Here is a 15,055-nt window from a genome sequence, read left to right on the forward strand (position 1 = left end):
TATATATATATATATATATATATATATAAATTATTGTCGTATATGGTGGCTGAAAAATCCTTTGTCAAAGGAAAATCACATATTTTCTGAATATGATAGATCATGATTCCAACTAAACGCACTCTCAACTTACTTCATTGATCAATATTATTTCAGCATGATTTGAAGAATTGGTTACCAATGTTTGTTGAATGTCAAGATATTGTTGTGCCTCCATATGTAATCAAACAACTCATTTGTGATCGAGCTTTAAGTAGACTAAATAAATTTTTTCATCTACATAATAAAATCATTTGACTCATGAGAGATTGATCAATTTTATCGAAGCTCGTCTATTCTTTTCTAAGAAAATCACACATCTTTTAGCATTTGCATAATCAACAATCTGTAAGTGCACCAATTGAACTAATACATGACATTAAATCATTTACATGAGGTTGAAAATATTCTTTCTTTGTGTTAAGCAATCTCAAAACCATTGGATAATCAATGGAATTGCTTTAAGACTTTTTAAATCCTTCAAGGATTTTCATATTACATTCATCGTCTATTTAGACGTAATAATCAATCATTATGCATATTCAAGTATTTCATCTATTGTCATACCGAAACAAGTCTTATTGCATCCACCACTAGTGAATATATCTCCATTTAATAATGTCAGGATTTTTTCGAAAACCCTTTATGCCCCAAGGCACAAATCATACTTTATATCTTTCGGTTATACTTTCTCACAATGATTCATTTGTATCCCACTGACATATATTTTGATCTATGAACTATAAGTTCAAAAGCATCACTTTTTTAAGTGAAACAAATATACTTGAATAGTGTATTTTATTTGGCGAATCATTTATCTGTCCACACTAGATTAATAATTTATTTATTTAAAGAGAACCAAAATTAGAATTATTTTAAATTATTTTTTACCAAATATAAGTTCATTAAACAAGACAATGAAATTTTAATTAAAAATTAAAATAATAATAATGCAAAACAACCAGTACATATAAGTAAAGTAATAAATTATCAAACAGTCACCTATTATGTGACACCCCGTATGCAAAACAGACCAAAAATAGGGTTTTCATAAAATTTGCAGGTGCATCGACGACTGCCATCGACAGACCGTAGCCTGACCCACGGTCCGTATTGCACATGCGTCAATGGAGTCATAAACCCCCAAAATCTCAGCCAAGGAAAATTTAACTAAGTGTCGAACGACGAACGGATCTACGGTCCGTAGGTCAGACTACGATCCATAGTTTGTGTCCTTCGATCGACAACTCATTTACCCACTCTCTGATATGAACCACGCTTGACCAGTACAAACCGTCGTTCGATCTACGGTCCATAGGTCTGAACATAAGTTGAAATTAACAGACAATTAGGGGGAGATGATGTTGGGTCAACTTTAATTGATCATAACACTTAGCATAAAATAAAATAGGTGTTCTATGATACACCCACATATAGATAATTGAATGAGCTTTCCATAGCCACCAACCTTGCTAAAATCAGCCCTCCGAGTAAAATGTTATGCCCGTTTTAGTAAATGCTTGTCGAATAGATCCAACTTACGGACCCAAATGACGGGCCATCGATCAAATGATGGACCATCGATTGAATGACGGACCGTCAGTCCAGGTCATCGTTTGGTTTGACAACAATTAACTTAGGGGTCTTTTGGTATTTTCCCACTTCGTTTAAACCCTAATATACGTCATTTTGACCCTAAATAATCATATTTTAGTCGATTTAAGCTTAGAAACATGACTAAAATTTACCTAAATCAAATCATTAATCAAAAACTTATAAATTAGAAGCAAGAAAGGAGAAAAAGGTCGAAAAACCTAGTTCAAGAATGCAACAAGGTTCCATTGGTTCCAGCTCTGAAATCTGAATATTTCTTCGTGAATTTCATCACCAAGTATGTGGGATTTCACTAGTGGGTTCCTTTCACCCATTGGATTCTAGAACTTCAACAGAACTTCATGATTTAATTAGTTATATGTTCCAAATCAGATTACTATGTTATAACTTAGATTATTGCATGAATTTCAGAACCCTAGCTATATATTTATTTAGTTCTTGAATTACACATGCTAGGTTAGATATTTCAAATACTTCACACATACATGCCTCATTTATAAATGCATAATTCCCTGATTAATTGTTGCATTCTCAGTTTGCATGTTCAATTTTGAGCTATCCATTATTTACAGAAACTCAGTCATAATCAGTTAGTTACATAATTCATTGGAGTAGCATAATAAGGAGTTGAACTAGGGTTCAGCGTACCCAAATTAGTCCCAGAACTACTAGCCAAGTAGGTTGTAAGTCCCCTCTGTAGGCAATCAGTTTAGTGATCACTCCAGCATGCCTTTATACCTCTGGCAGGGTATATTGGGTCCCCTCGATGGGGCGTATATATTGGACTCCACATTTAACTCATGTGGTTTTATTATCAGTTATTAGTATCTCGTACGCTTCAGTCAGACTCTCTTACATTGACCATTTATCAGTATATTTAGTATTCAGTTTTAGCATGTTATAAATTGGTCATTGCATCCAGTTAGTTCAGAATTCAGTATCATGTTCTTATTACATACTTACTTTTGTGCTTGTTCAGTTATGTATTATTTCAGCTTTACTCCATCCTACCTGCTCAGTACCTTCAAGTACTGATGCATACATGTGCTACATTTTCTAATGATGTAGGTTTAGGTTCTCAGCATCCAGATTACGCTTAGCTTGATTTCCAATCTCCTGTTCAACAGATTTAGTGGTGAGTCCTCATTCTCCGAGGACAATAGTCATGAGTTCATCTCAGTCTTTCAGTTATTTAGTTTCAGTTTTTTTCTAGACTTAGCTGGGGCTTGTCCTAGTATGTTTGGTCAGTTAGAGGCTTATTTCAGACATAGTTAGTTTCATCTTAGTATTGAGTTAATAGCTTCTTTGTATTAAACTCATCAGTTTTCATATATCTCAATTTTAGTATATCGGTATTCCCCATCTTTTTATTTAATGTATTATTTAGCTTCTGCAACAGTTTATATTCTTTAATATGCTTATTATCTTGCCAACAGGGTTAGCTTGGGATCACTTGTGGTCCTATTTAAAGAATAAACAAAGATGCTAAATTAACTAAATTATGAGAAAAATTACGAGAATAAATTCACATGACTTCTCACATATTTTTTCACATACAAATAAGTAACAATCCTAATACAACAATTAAGAGTAAGTAAAAATCAAAAAATTCCATTTTAAGAGTTGAAGCCAAACCGCATTAAGCAAAACAACTCAATTTAGCTAAGGAAACAATCAATAAAGGGCATCATCTACTCTCTATCTTATCAACTTAAATCAACAACTAGTAACTCCAAAAGTAAAAAACAGAAATACTGCTATTCATAGAAATATATGACATTCCAAGTCAAAGCATCTTATTTTAACAATACATGAAATTATAAAATAATGAGGACATGATTTAGATCATAACAAATAACTCAATTTGAGACCAAAATGGAGCATGCAGAGACATTTTAACCTCAGAAAATCAAACTCAACTTGTATAATGAAAAGAGAAACAAAGTTGATAAAATAATGATACAATAATTTGAAAAAAATATACCCGTACAGGATCTATAGAGATCCATCATCTTCTGGTCAAACATGACCTTCGCCGGCATTCCATGGCAGGAGCTGCTGGAGGAGAGGGCAGTTTTTGCCCAAAAAAGGGACGGAAATGGTTGGAAGTCGTCGGCTCTTGCTGTCTCCGTGCAGGTGGTGTTGTTTGGAGGAGTTATTGGTGTCGCGAACTATGTCTCGTCCAGTTGTTGCTACTGCTGGTCATTCTCCGGAGGTTGGCAGCTGCTGCTCCTCACTGTAACTATTTATTGAGAAGAGACGGGAGGGGGAGAGAGGAAGAAAGACGATAAGAGGAAGTAAGCGGAGTAGGGAGAAGGAGAGAGGGGCGTCGCCGCACCTTTGGGGCGGTGATTTCCATCGGGAAAATGGATAGAGAGGGGGGGCTGTAAATAGAGAGAGGGGAGGAAGAATGAGAAAAAATATCTTTAGATTTTGGTCTTTTGTATATTAAATTGGGAAGATATGGAGTTCTAATCCAGACTCTTGAAATAATTTGAGATGAAGGGCTAGGATTAGATCAGGATTTATTTTTAGTATGGACGGATAGGATTAAAAGATGAGGTTCTTAAAGATATGGTAATTTGAGATAATAAAGGGCTACAATTGTAATCAACTATATGGCCATAATTGAAATGTCAATTAAATTGGTATGACTAGAATTGAAAGAAATTTGAATAAGTTAGGCTAGAATTTGAATGATTTAGAGGAAACTTAATTATTCAATTAAAATACAACCAATTTCATAATACTTTATATAATTAAAATCACTTAAATTTTAGAAAATTTGAATAAAAGAATTATTTTATATTTATTTAAAATATTTTAAAGTATTTACAATAATTTTATGAAGTGAACATACTAAAATATCTATTTTTTATGCAAAATCGACTTAAACTCTAAGCTTAAAACAAATTTCAAAATACGTATTTAATCGAATAACATTCCTAAAATTTTTTAAATATCGATCAAAATTGGGTGTCAACAGTTGCCCTTGGTTGCTCGGGAATGAATAATGAACTTTTGGGCAACCAACATTGACATAGTAGCCGATTTTGTCCAACCGACGACAGATGCCATCGGGATCAATTGAAGAGATGTATAGTTGAAAAAGGGTACGATCGAAGCTTTGGTATTTGACCACCTACATATCTATGGTTATACGAGAATCAGGTATTGTGTACGTAGTTCTAGATTTGAGAATAGACGAGGTTCCTAAAAATTGAAAAAGCGGCAAGATATTCGAAAGAGCACGATATTGGCTTGGATGGACAATATTAGAGTAGTGAGAAGAGCACGACGGGGTGATTCCAACTTTGAGCAAGGTTCAGATAAATAGGAGCAATAAGAGTAGTGAAGAATTGATAGGGCCTTTATTGTGATAGATGTAAACACGATAATCGTAGACGAGAGGGAGATGATCACGCCTCTAAAATGTCAGTACAAATTTGTAACTTGAAATATGATTAGGGCAAATATATCAAATAGACAATAAAGGTAAACATGATGCAATTTCCCATATCGACCATGATATTTGACATCAGACTATGAAGATGATGTCTTAGCCTATGATGTCCAGGGCCATGATACACAAAAATATACCCTCGAGGGATGAAAATGTTGTCTGAATGCTATAAAAGTGATGCCTTTAGACTAAGATATCTTTGGGTCATGATAGACAGAAATTAAGTCCTTAAGTCATGATATGATTTATGCAGGCCATGAGAATGATGCATTTAGACCATGACACCTTAGGAACATGATAAGCATAAAGTAACTCCTTAGCCCATGAAATGATGTCCGTAGACCATGAAAGATGAGGCCTTTAGAATATGATGCTTTAGGAATATAAATAATGAGTAAAGAAGGTGTATCTATAATTCGGGCATCTGTTCATATGTTGACTTGATTTAAGTTTGTTCGGTCACAAAGCAATTTCAAGAATAATTCAATTTCGGGTACGATGCAATCCTCGGGAATAACATAATTCTTGGGCACGATGCAATATTGTGCATATGCAATCTTCGGGCACATGCAATTCGGGTACAATGCGATTCTCGAGCGTAATGCAATATCGGGCATATGCAATCTTCAGGCACAATGCAATTCAGGCATAACACAGTTAGAGCACATGTATTGGGTAACAATGCAATATCAGGCACCTGCAATCTTTTGGCATAATGCAGTTGGGGCACATGCAATATCGGGCATATGCAATCTTCAGGCAAAATGTGATTCGGGCATAGTGCAGTTCGGGTACATGCATAATAGTTGATTAAGGGCGTAAATTAGCTTGGACATTTGTCTTGTTGGAAGGGTCGAATGCCATTGGTTAGCGATTTATCGAGCTCAATAGGGTGTAAAGTATCTTGAACATTTGTCTTGTTGGAAGGGTCGAATGCAATTGATTAGCAATTTGTTTGGCTCAATAGTTTGATCCTTCTCTTGTTGGAAGGACAATATGCCTTTCAATGGAAATTTGTCATACTCAAAGGGATGTTAAAGTTTCCTTTGCATATGTACCTGTATTTTATGCATTCAAAGAAAATTAGTTAGTTTAAAGGGGAAGTTGATCTCTATCCATGATTTGACATAGTATACTCCTTTGACATCTGCTCAAATGTCCTTTGAAGTTTCTTCAAAATTTTGAGGTCAACCCCTCAAAATTACTACCCAAGTGTAGAACTTCTATAATTCTGATTTTGTAGATTGTAACTACCTAGTTTCAACATTTTGCAAGAGATGTCCTTCTGATGGATTTTTTGAGACCCTCTCAAAAGTTCTGCCCAGTTACACAATATAGGGAAAATGGAAGTTTTTATTATGTAAGACTGAACCTCCATAGGAGCGCCTACGTACCCTCTCTTAAACAGAAATAAGGTCTGACATAGTTCCAAATTACAAAGAGCAGAGCATTCTTAACCAATAATGGATATGACTGATTTCGACCAACTTATTACCCATATGTTATCATGGTTGTCTTAATGTACAAAATTTCAACTGAAATGGCGCAACCCTTATTTGAAAATAAGTTGAACTAGACTTCAGCACGTTCACGATTGTAATTTTTTTGATGTATCATCCTCCAGACGTATGACCTTAGTATCATTCAATTGTTGAATCTTGTCTTTTATATTACATCATTCTTCTATGGTATGGCCTTCCATTCCTGAAAAAAGTACAAAGCTTAGAGGGCTCAATCCACCATGCACACATATTCATCCTTATTTCCTTGATAGGAGCGATGTTTCCAACCATCCTTAACTTTTCATAGAGTTGGCCTATAGTCTCAGCCAAAGGAGTACAAATTTTTCCACGCTTTTTCCATCCTTGAATAGGTTTTTGCGAATATGTGGTCGAGTGATGACTTTGGCATGTGGACAGGATATGTTGGTTGTTGATATGGCAGAGGAGGACTTTCGTATGGAGACATTTAATATGGAGGGATTGGAAATGGTATGAGAGGGAGCATTATGCCAAGGAAAATGGTGTAGAGGTGTTTCATATCAATGAGCTTGCATAGTAGGATTTTGCGGGTGTGGAGTTCAATGTTGATGTCTAGGAGAATGATGTTGGGGAGGACAGTGATAATTTAGAAAGTGGATGTTCTTTGGAGGCATAAATGGAACTTGGTTTATTTTGAGAAGTGGGATGATTTGAAGGAGGATGGGAAGTAGGGTGAGGTGGAGGATTATTTTGGAGAGCGGCTTGACTTGTCAAAAGGTGACATATCCATGTTTTTCACCAAAGTAGGATTGGCGGAGAGTAACAACTTGTGCCACTCGCACATACCGACCACCTCTTCTTCTAACATCTTTATTTTCTTCCCAAGACTTGATACCAACTCGTCTGAAAAGACACTTCTTTTCAATAATCTTGCACTAAACTTTGTCAATAGTCAGTTACTTCTTTCCGTTGCGATTCTCTATTAGGAGAGAAGGAAGAGATCCATTTCATCCCGTGTGGTAAACCATGGTCTAAAAATCAATCATTGGGGAAGGTTAAAGAAAAATATAACCAAAACAACGCCCAAGTTAGAACTTTGTATAAATTATTATATCAAGCACATATTTTAAGATAAACGTCCTAAATGCCAAGGAGACTCTTTGATCCAGAGGTAGCCCTAAACGACACATAAGTGATGCACAATAAATTAATTCAAGGCTTGTTTGCCAATTAGATATTAGATTAGAAGAAGTAAAACAAGTTTCATTTATTATAAAACTTTATCATCACATCATAATTGAAAAACGAAAACTGAAATAAACTAAGGTAAAAGGGATAACATAGGGGAAATCACCCTAAATTTTGAAATCTTGGAGATATCGATTACAAGAGCTTGGCACCAATTGACTTATTGTATAGGGAGAAAATTCTTCTATGATGTTCAACACATTGCGTGCCCATATGTTTTTCCTTTCATTGATGAGCACATGGTGTCCTTCTCCTCTTAATTTTGGGTCTTTAGACTCTGTTAGGATCCATATGTAATACTCACCTATTCATAAGCCTATCATGCACCCATGGAATGGTCAACACACGCTTCTATTGTCGAAGTATGTTGTGGACTTATGGTTTATCTAGTCCAAAATCATACATAAACTACTCTATGTCTGACGGGAGTGGTATGACTTGAGTTCGCCAAAATTGACGAAGTACTCAAAGACAAATGGTTGAACACCCTTTAAGACAATAGGCTCAATGAAGTATGGGACATCCCGTGTTACAATGGCATTAGGCGTGGACAACCAATGGAGCTTTCATTGGATTCGATTGCTCTAAAGCTCTGTCAAAAATATTTGGTAGCCTACAAATCCTACAGGTACGGTTAAATGTACCATTTTTATTGAAAGGTTATCAATCTTGTTTCCTTGAAGAAGGAATATGTCACCACATTGGATCGCCTGTGGAAGTCTTCGATAGACCATAATTGCAGCTGAAGGTTGCATCCCTCGAAGAACATTCTACCGTCAACACATGCTGACATACTTCTCATTATCTCCGCCATGATCATGGGCACTATACTTTTCCTAGGTTTGCCCTCTCTTAGAGCTAAGTCTTGAGCCTCGTAACTCAAACATGTGTAGATTCTTCCACAATTTAGGAAAAACCAAGTATCCTAATAGGGAAATGGCAAGGGCATCTAAGCGATATTTTTCCCATTCTTCAACGGTGCACTCACATTCATCGCTAAAAGAGTAGTAGCTATCATCTCTGCCGAATCGTGAGTATAGAAAGTCTAAATGAGTCCACCTAGGTTTAAAGAAACTAAGGCTGGATTAGAATTCATCCCCAGACTTTTTAGAAATTCCCTTGATGATAGCTTATATGGTACCATCATTTCGCACTCATGGTATGGCAAGTCGATGAAACTATTAATCTCTTCAATTGTTGGTGTCAAGTCACAATTTGAAAATTTGAAAATCATCCTCACATGGTCAAAAAATTCTAGCAAGGTATAGTCAGATGAGCGTTCAGTATGACAAAGATAAGAATGGTACGACCACCCAACAACTGACGAATCTCCCTTTCCCAGTCTCTCTTTATATCCATCCACCAGCTCCTAAGTCTGTAATTCACTTCCATGACCATTTGATGGTTTGGGGGAGTTGACATCATCCATGACTCTAATAACAAAACAACAAACAACTTCTAAACTCCATTTGGCAAAGTTGGCTTTACTTAATTGTTATGAATTCATTGACAGATAAGTATGCAATTTGTATAAAGGGTGTTGGGGCCCTTTACAGGATAGAGCGGCTACTAATTATGTGGATTGACTCCAAGGGTAAAACCACATAGGGCTTATTCAGCATACATGACCTAACTAGGACTTGTAAGATTTGACTTGACACGAACTTGAAAGGGATTCTATGCGAGAGGCTCGTGGCTTTGAGATAGTAAAATTATCCGTGTTTTCCACACATATGCCGACTTTTTATAATGGGTACTTGAAGAGAATTTGAGTTCTTGTGAGAGTTGCAAAGGCACAACATCACAATAAAAACTAAAAAAATGGAGGAGGGATTCCAATTGGGGGAAGTATGAGCGGAATGCCAATTTATCAAAGCAGTAAATATTTAGTATTTTGAGGGAAAGCAGTAACACATAAGCAGTTTATAAAAGCGATAAATAAATAAATTCATGCATAAGTAAAAGAAGGTAAACATATAAACAAATTAAAAATCATGTAAATAAGGAAAGTGGGTATGTATTTTATCATGCAAGTAAAAAAATAAGGGGAACGAGAAGGGGTGAAACATGACAATAAACAAATAATGAAGAGGGAAATGGATAGAACATGGAAAGAAGGGAATTAAGCAAGGAAACAAAATAATAATTAAACATGGTAATCACCTAAAGAAATAATGAGATAACCAAATAAAGTAAACCCTACATAAATCAAATGAAACACAGAATGGTAAGAACCTAATATCCCAAGCGGAGTTGCAATTTTTTTGCGCCAAATTTTTCGCAAATGGGTTTTGATGCACGACCTAACAACTCTGTTGGGATTCAAAAATTTTAAAGAGTCGTCACCTAACGAATTAAGGCGCGTTAGGGCCCCTATATAACCTAACTAAGTCTAACTAGGGTAAACAAGACATAGATCAAGGTAAGGTTCATATTACCTCGAGGGGAAGGTTTATACATCCCTAAAGGTCCACAAATATGGGTCCCGGCCGCATCTCATGCAATGATGTGGGGGTTACAAGTAGCAAGTATTGTTACTTCATTTATCATTTATTTAATTTAAAATATGATGGCTACGTGATAATATTTAACCGTTAGAGTAGTTTGTTATTTCAATTAATTAGTTAAACATGCAAGACTAAGTGATAGCAATAAAAATAACATTAAATTAACTTTTTAGAGATAAGCGAGAGGATAGAAACAGACAGATAAATGAGCAAATAAAGGGACAAAAAGGGAAGGGAGACTCTGAGAAATTTTTTGTTCAGCACTCAACTTTTAATTTTTATTTCGATTAGCTTATGTATAAGGACAGACAAAATGAATGTTTGTCATTTAGACCGTCTCGATGTCATCATATCCATAGGGCCAACTACATCTACCCCACCACCGCATGCATTTCGTCCTAAAATGTGTCTATCGTTCCCGTTTAGGGTCCAAAAAATATTTTAATGAATCAATTAATAAACTATTTCCTTATTTTAAAGGAGAGTTGAATAAGAAAATATTATTTTTTACCAAATAAAAACAATTAAGAATAAATTAGGAAGAGTAATATTATTTTTCCTTAAACAATGAAGAGTCAAATCATATTTTATTATTAATCTATTTTACCAAATATATGAGGAACTAAATATGACAGTAAAGTAATTAGAGTTGTCATAAATAAACAAGTAAGAGTTAATAAAGTCAAATATTAATGGAAGGGGGATCAATTAATAATATTTCTTTATTTTAAGAAAACTAAAACTAAAAGTATTTTAAATTAGTTTTTACCAAATATCAGATTACTAAACAAGACAATGAAATATTACTAAAGAATTAAAATAATAGTACTGTAAAACTAGCCAGTACATATAATGAAAGTAATAATCAATTAAATCAAAATTCACCTAATATTAGATTACCATAAATAAACAAATAAAACCAGTCCAAACAAATATTAATGGAAGGAGAGATCAATTTCAGCACTATATAAAATATAAAATAAAAGTCAGTAATAAAATTTTAATGAATATCCTTTAGACTTAGCATGGGAAAGAGAGATTCTCATGAATTCAGTAAGATAGGAAATCTAATTTTAATAGTCTATGGAAATCTAATATCAGCATAATGACAAAGCATTATGAGCAAGAAATTAGCTAAAACCCATCATTTAAAGAATAAATAAGATGTCAAATTAACTAAAATATGAAAAAAAAATTACGAGAACAAATTTACACAACTTCTCACATATTTTTTCACATACAACCAAGTAACAATCCTAATACAACAATTAAGCGTAAGTTAAAATCAGCTAAGGAAACGATCAATTAAGGGCATCATCCATTCTCTAGCTTATCAACTTAAATCAAGAACTCGTAACTGTAAAAGTAAAAAAGACAAATACTACTATTTAGAGAAATATATAACAAGAAATATATGACATTCCAAGTCAAAGCATCTTATTATAAATTACACAGAACTATAAAATTACGACGACATGATTTAGATCATAACAAATAACTCCATTTGAGGCCAAAATGGAGCATGCAGAGACATTTTGACCTCTGAAAATCAAACCCAATTTGTGTAATAAAAAGAGAAACAACGGTTCTAAAATAATAATACAATCATTTAAAGGAAATATACCCGAACGGATATATATCCGTCATCTTTTGATTCAAACCTGACCTTCGCCGGCGTTAATGGGCGAGCTGCTGGTGGAGAGGGAAGTTTTTGCCAAAAAAGAGAGGGGAAAGGTTTGCGCTCGCCGGCTACTTGCGGTCTCCGAGAAGTTGTTTCCGTTTGAAGGAATTGGTGGTGTCACCGGCTATGTCTCTTCCGCCTGTTGCTGCTGCTGGTGATTCCATGGAGGATGGAAGCTGCTTCTTCTCACCAGAACTCGCTTAGAGAATAAATGGGAGGGGGAGAGAGGAAAAAAAAGAGAATATGCAGGAAGAGCAGGAGAGGGGAAGAGAGAGGGGCATCGCCGCACCTCTTGGAGGTGGCGATTTCCTCCGGGAAGAATGGAGAGAAAGAGAGGGGAGGGGTCTGTAGATGGAGAGAGGGAAGGAAGAATGAGAAGAAAAAATCTTTAGGTTTTGGTCTTTTGTGTAAGTAATTGGGATGATATGGAGTATTAATCCAGACCCTTGAAATAATTTGAGATAAAGGGCTAGGATTAGTTCTTGATTTATTTTTAGTACGGATAGATGGAATTAAAAGATGAGGTTCTTAAAGATCTGGAATATTTGAGATAATAAAGGGCTACAATAGCAATCAACTTGTTGCCATAATTGAAATGGCAATTGAATTGGAATGGCTGAAATTGAAAGAAATTAGAATAAGTTAAGCTAGAATTTAAATGATTTAGAGGAAACTTAAAGAAATTTTATTCAATTAAAATACTACCAATATTATATTATTTTATATAATTAAAATCACTTAAATTTTAGAATATTTGAATAAAATAATTATTTCAAAATTTATTAAAAATATTTTAGAGTATTTACAATAATTTTATAAAGTGAACATACTAAAATATATAATTTTAAAGTAAAAACGTATAAAATTGTAAACTTGAAACAAACTTAAATTTACATATTTAATCGAATATCATTCCTAAAAATGGTTAAAGATCGGTCAAAATTGGGTTTCACTAGTAGGACCCGCTTCTAGTGCTCCAATTATCCTTCAATTGAGCAAACCATATTTTAGCAACCTCCTTCAATCGATTGAAAGCCAACTCCTCCTTTTCTTTATAGGTGACTCCCATAATATCCACTATCTTATAAATTCCATCCAAGAATTCTTGGGGATCTTCTCTCATTCTAGAGCCAATAAAGATAGGAGGATCCAACCTCACAAAGTCCAAAAATCTTGAGGTCATGGTACTATCCAAAACACTCATCCTAGGGAACACATATCTATTCTCTTAGGCCAAAGATAGGAAAGCGTCCCTAATCTCTTGATTGGTCAGTCCGGCGAAACCACCGAACTTCATTCTCTTGATTACCTTGAGGAACTTTTCCACCTTGGGGACCTAAGGGAGGAATCTCATCATTAGCAATCTCCTCTTCCACTCTCCTTGTGGTTTTTCCTCTTGTATTCATATCCTGTACACACAAGAGAAGGATTAGGAAAATGAAATTTATAGGACTCCACTCTAAGGCACGACTTAAAGAATAATGAAACAAGTGTAACTTCAACTGTCCTATAGCCTCTCACTCATAAATGTCTCACGACTTACACCGATGAACAACACTCGACTAGACTTGGCATGTGAAACATCAACCTATAGACCATTCCCAAAACCTTATGACCTGATACCATGTTTTTCACGACCAGAGATCACCCCTGAGTCGCAACAAGGTGTACTTGACCCAGAAGGATTCTCATACAAGCCTCTTAGAACTCATTCATCACATAGGCAATAAAAATAATGTAGAATTAAAAATTTTCTCAATAAAATTCATGTGTAGAAAACTCATTTATAAAATGATGAATACTAAGTAACAAAATAGCCAGCTTAGACAACTCATCAACTTCATAGGGACACAACCCTTTACAATCGAAAGAAACTACTTAGAGTCTATTACGTATGTCCTCAAATCCATGAGAACGCACCCAAGTCTTGGAGGATAAATATCTAAGTCTTCAACTACTGAATCCACCGAGCACTATCAACCGACAAATTTTAGTAAAAACATGAAGAAGATGTTGTTAGCATAATTAAGCACTAAGTAGGTTGACCATGAAAAAACATGCTAAAAGGAAAATTTTGTTGAAAGTCATGCTTTATGCCATTTTGGAGAAGCTTATGAACCACTGAAAAATATAGGCATACTATAAGTTACAACCAACGTACAAGTGACAGTATCTCATTAAACCCATTACTTTCAAATTTCACTTTTCCTTAATCTAGTCATACTTCAACTAGTATCAACTTGCAATATATAAGAAAATATATCAACTACACCATTTATTATTCTAGAGCCTTTATCTAATATTACCCTAAGACACCATTAAGTAAGACATAAAGTGGCAGCCCATACTACCTCTTCATGCCACACCTTAATATTCTTCAAGGCCACATTTAGACAAGAACCTTTACATTTCAACATAACATGCTAAGTAACCCATTTCATTAATATAGGAGAGACATGCATCAAACACAGTAAGTCGACATCCTATGTAGGCACATGGTTTAGGGAATATCCAACACCTTCATTGTGCTCTAGCGTCATATTCAGCTAGAACAACCATCTTAATCAAATCCACTCGATGTTTAGCTTTAGTTCCCATATAGTAGTTTCATTCACATTTATATACTATAGATAGCACAAACATTAGGTCTACTGACTCAAAGTACTTCTACAAAAAAGGGCTACAACCAATAGGTATACCAGTCAAGGTTGATTAAGAAAAACTAATTGACTTACCAAGAAGGGTGTCTCACATATTAAGCCTATGATACAAGGTTCATCATTTATATAGGGTTCTAGAGTCACCGTGAAGGGGGAACCAAGCTTAGGTCTACCTGTCCAAGGCATAGTCTAGAGTGCATTTAGTCATTTAAATAAAGGTCACCATCTTTAGGTCTAGTGATCCTAGACATTCATTCATAAAGTTAGCCGCTTCAGTCAAGATTCATTAATTAATCTAGAAGAGGTGCACTAGCCTAACAATTCAAGACACATTTACCTTTACATTCACTTATAAAGACTAG

Source organism: Solanum pennellii, chromosome 11 (assembly GCF_001406875.1).
Source record: "Solanum pennellii chromosome 11, SPENNV200".
Taxonomy (NCBI): Eukaryota; Viridiplantae; Streptophyta; class Magnoliopsida; order Solanales; family Solanaceae; genus Solanum; species Solanum pennellii.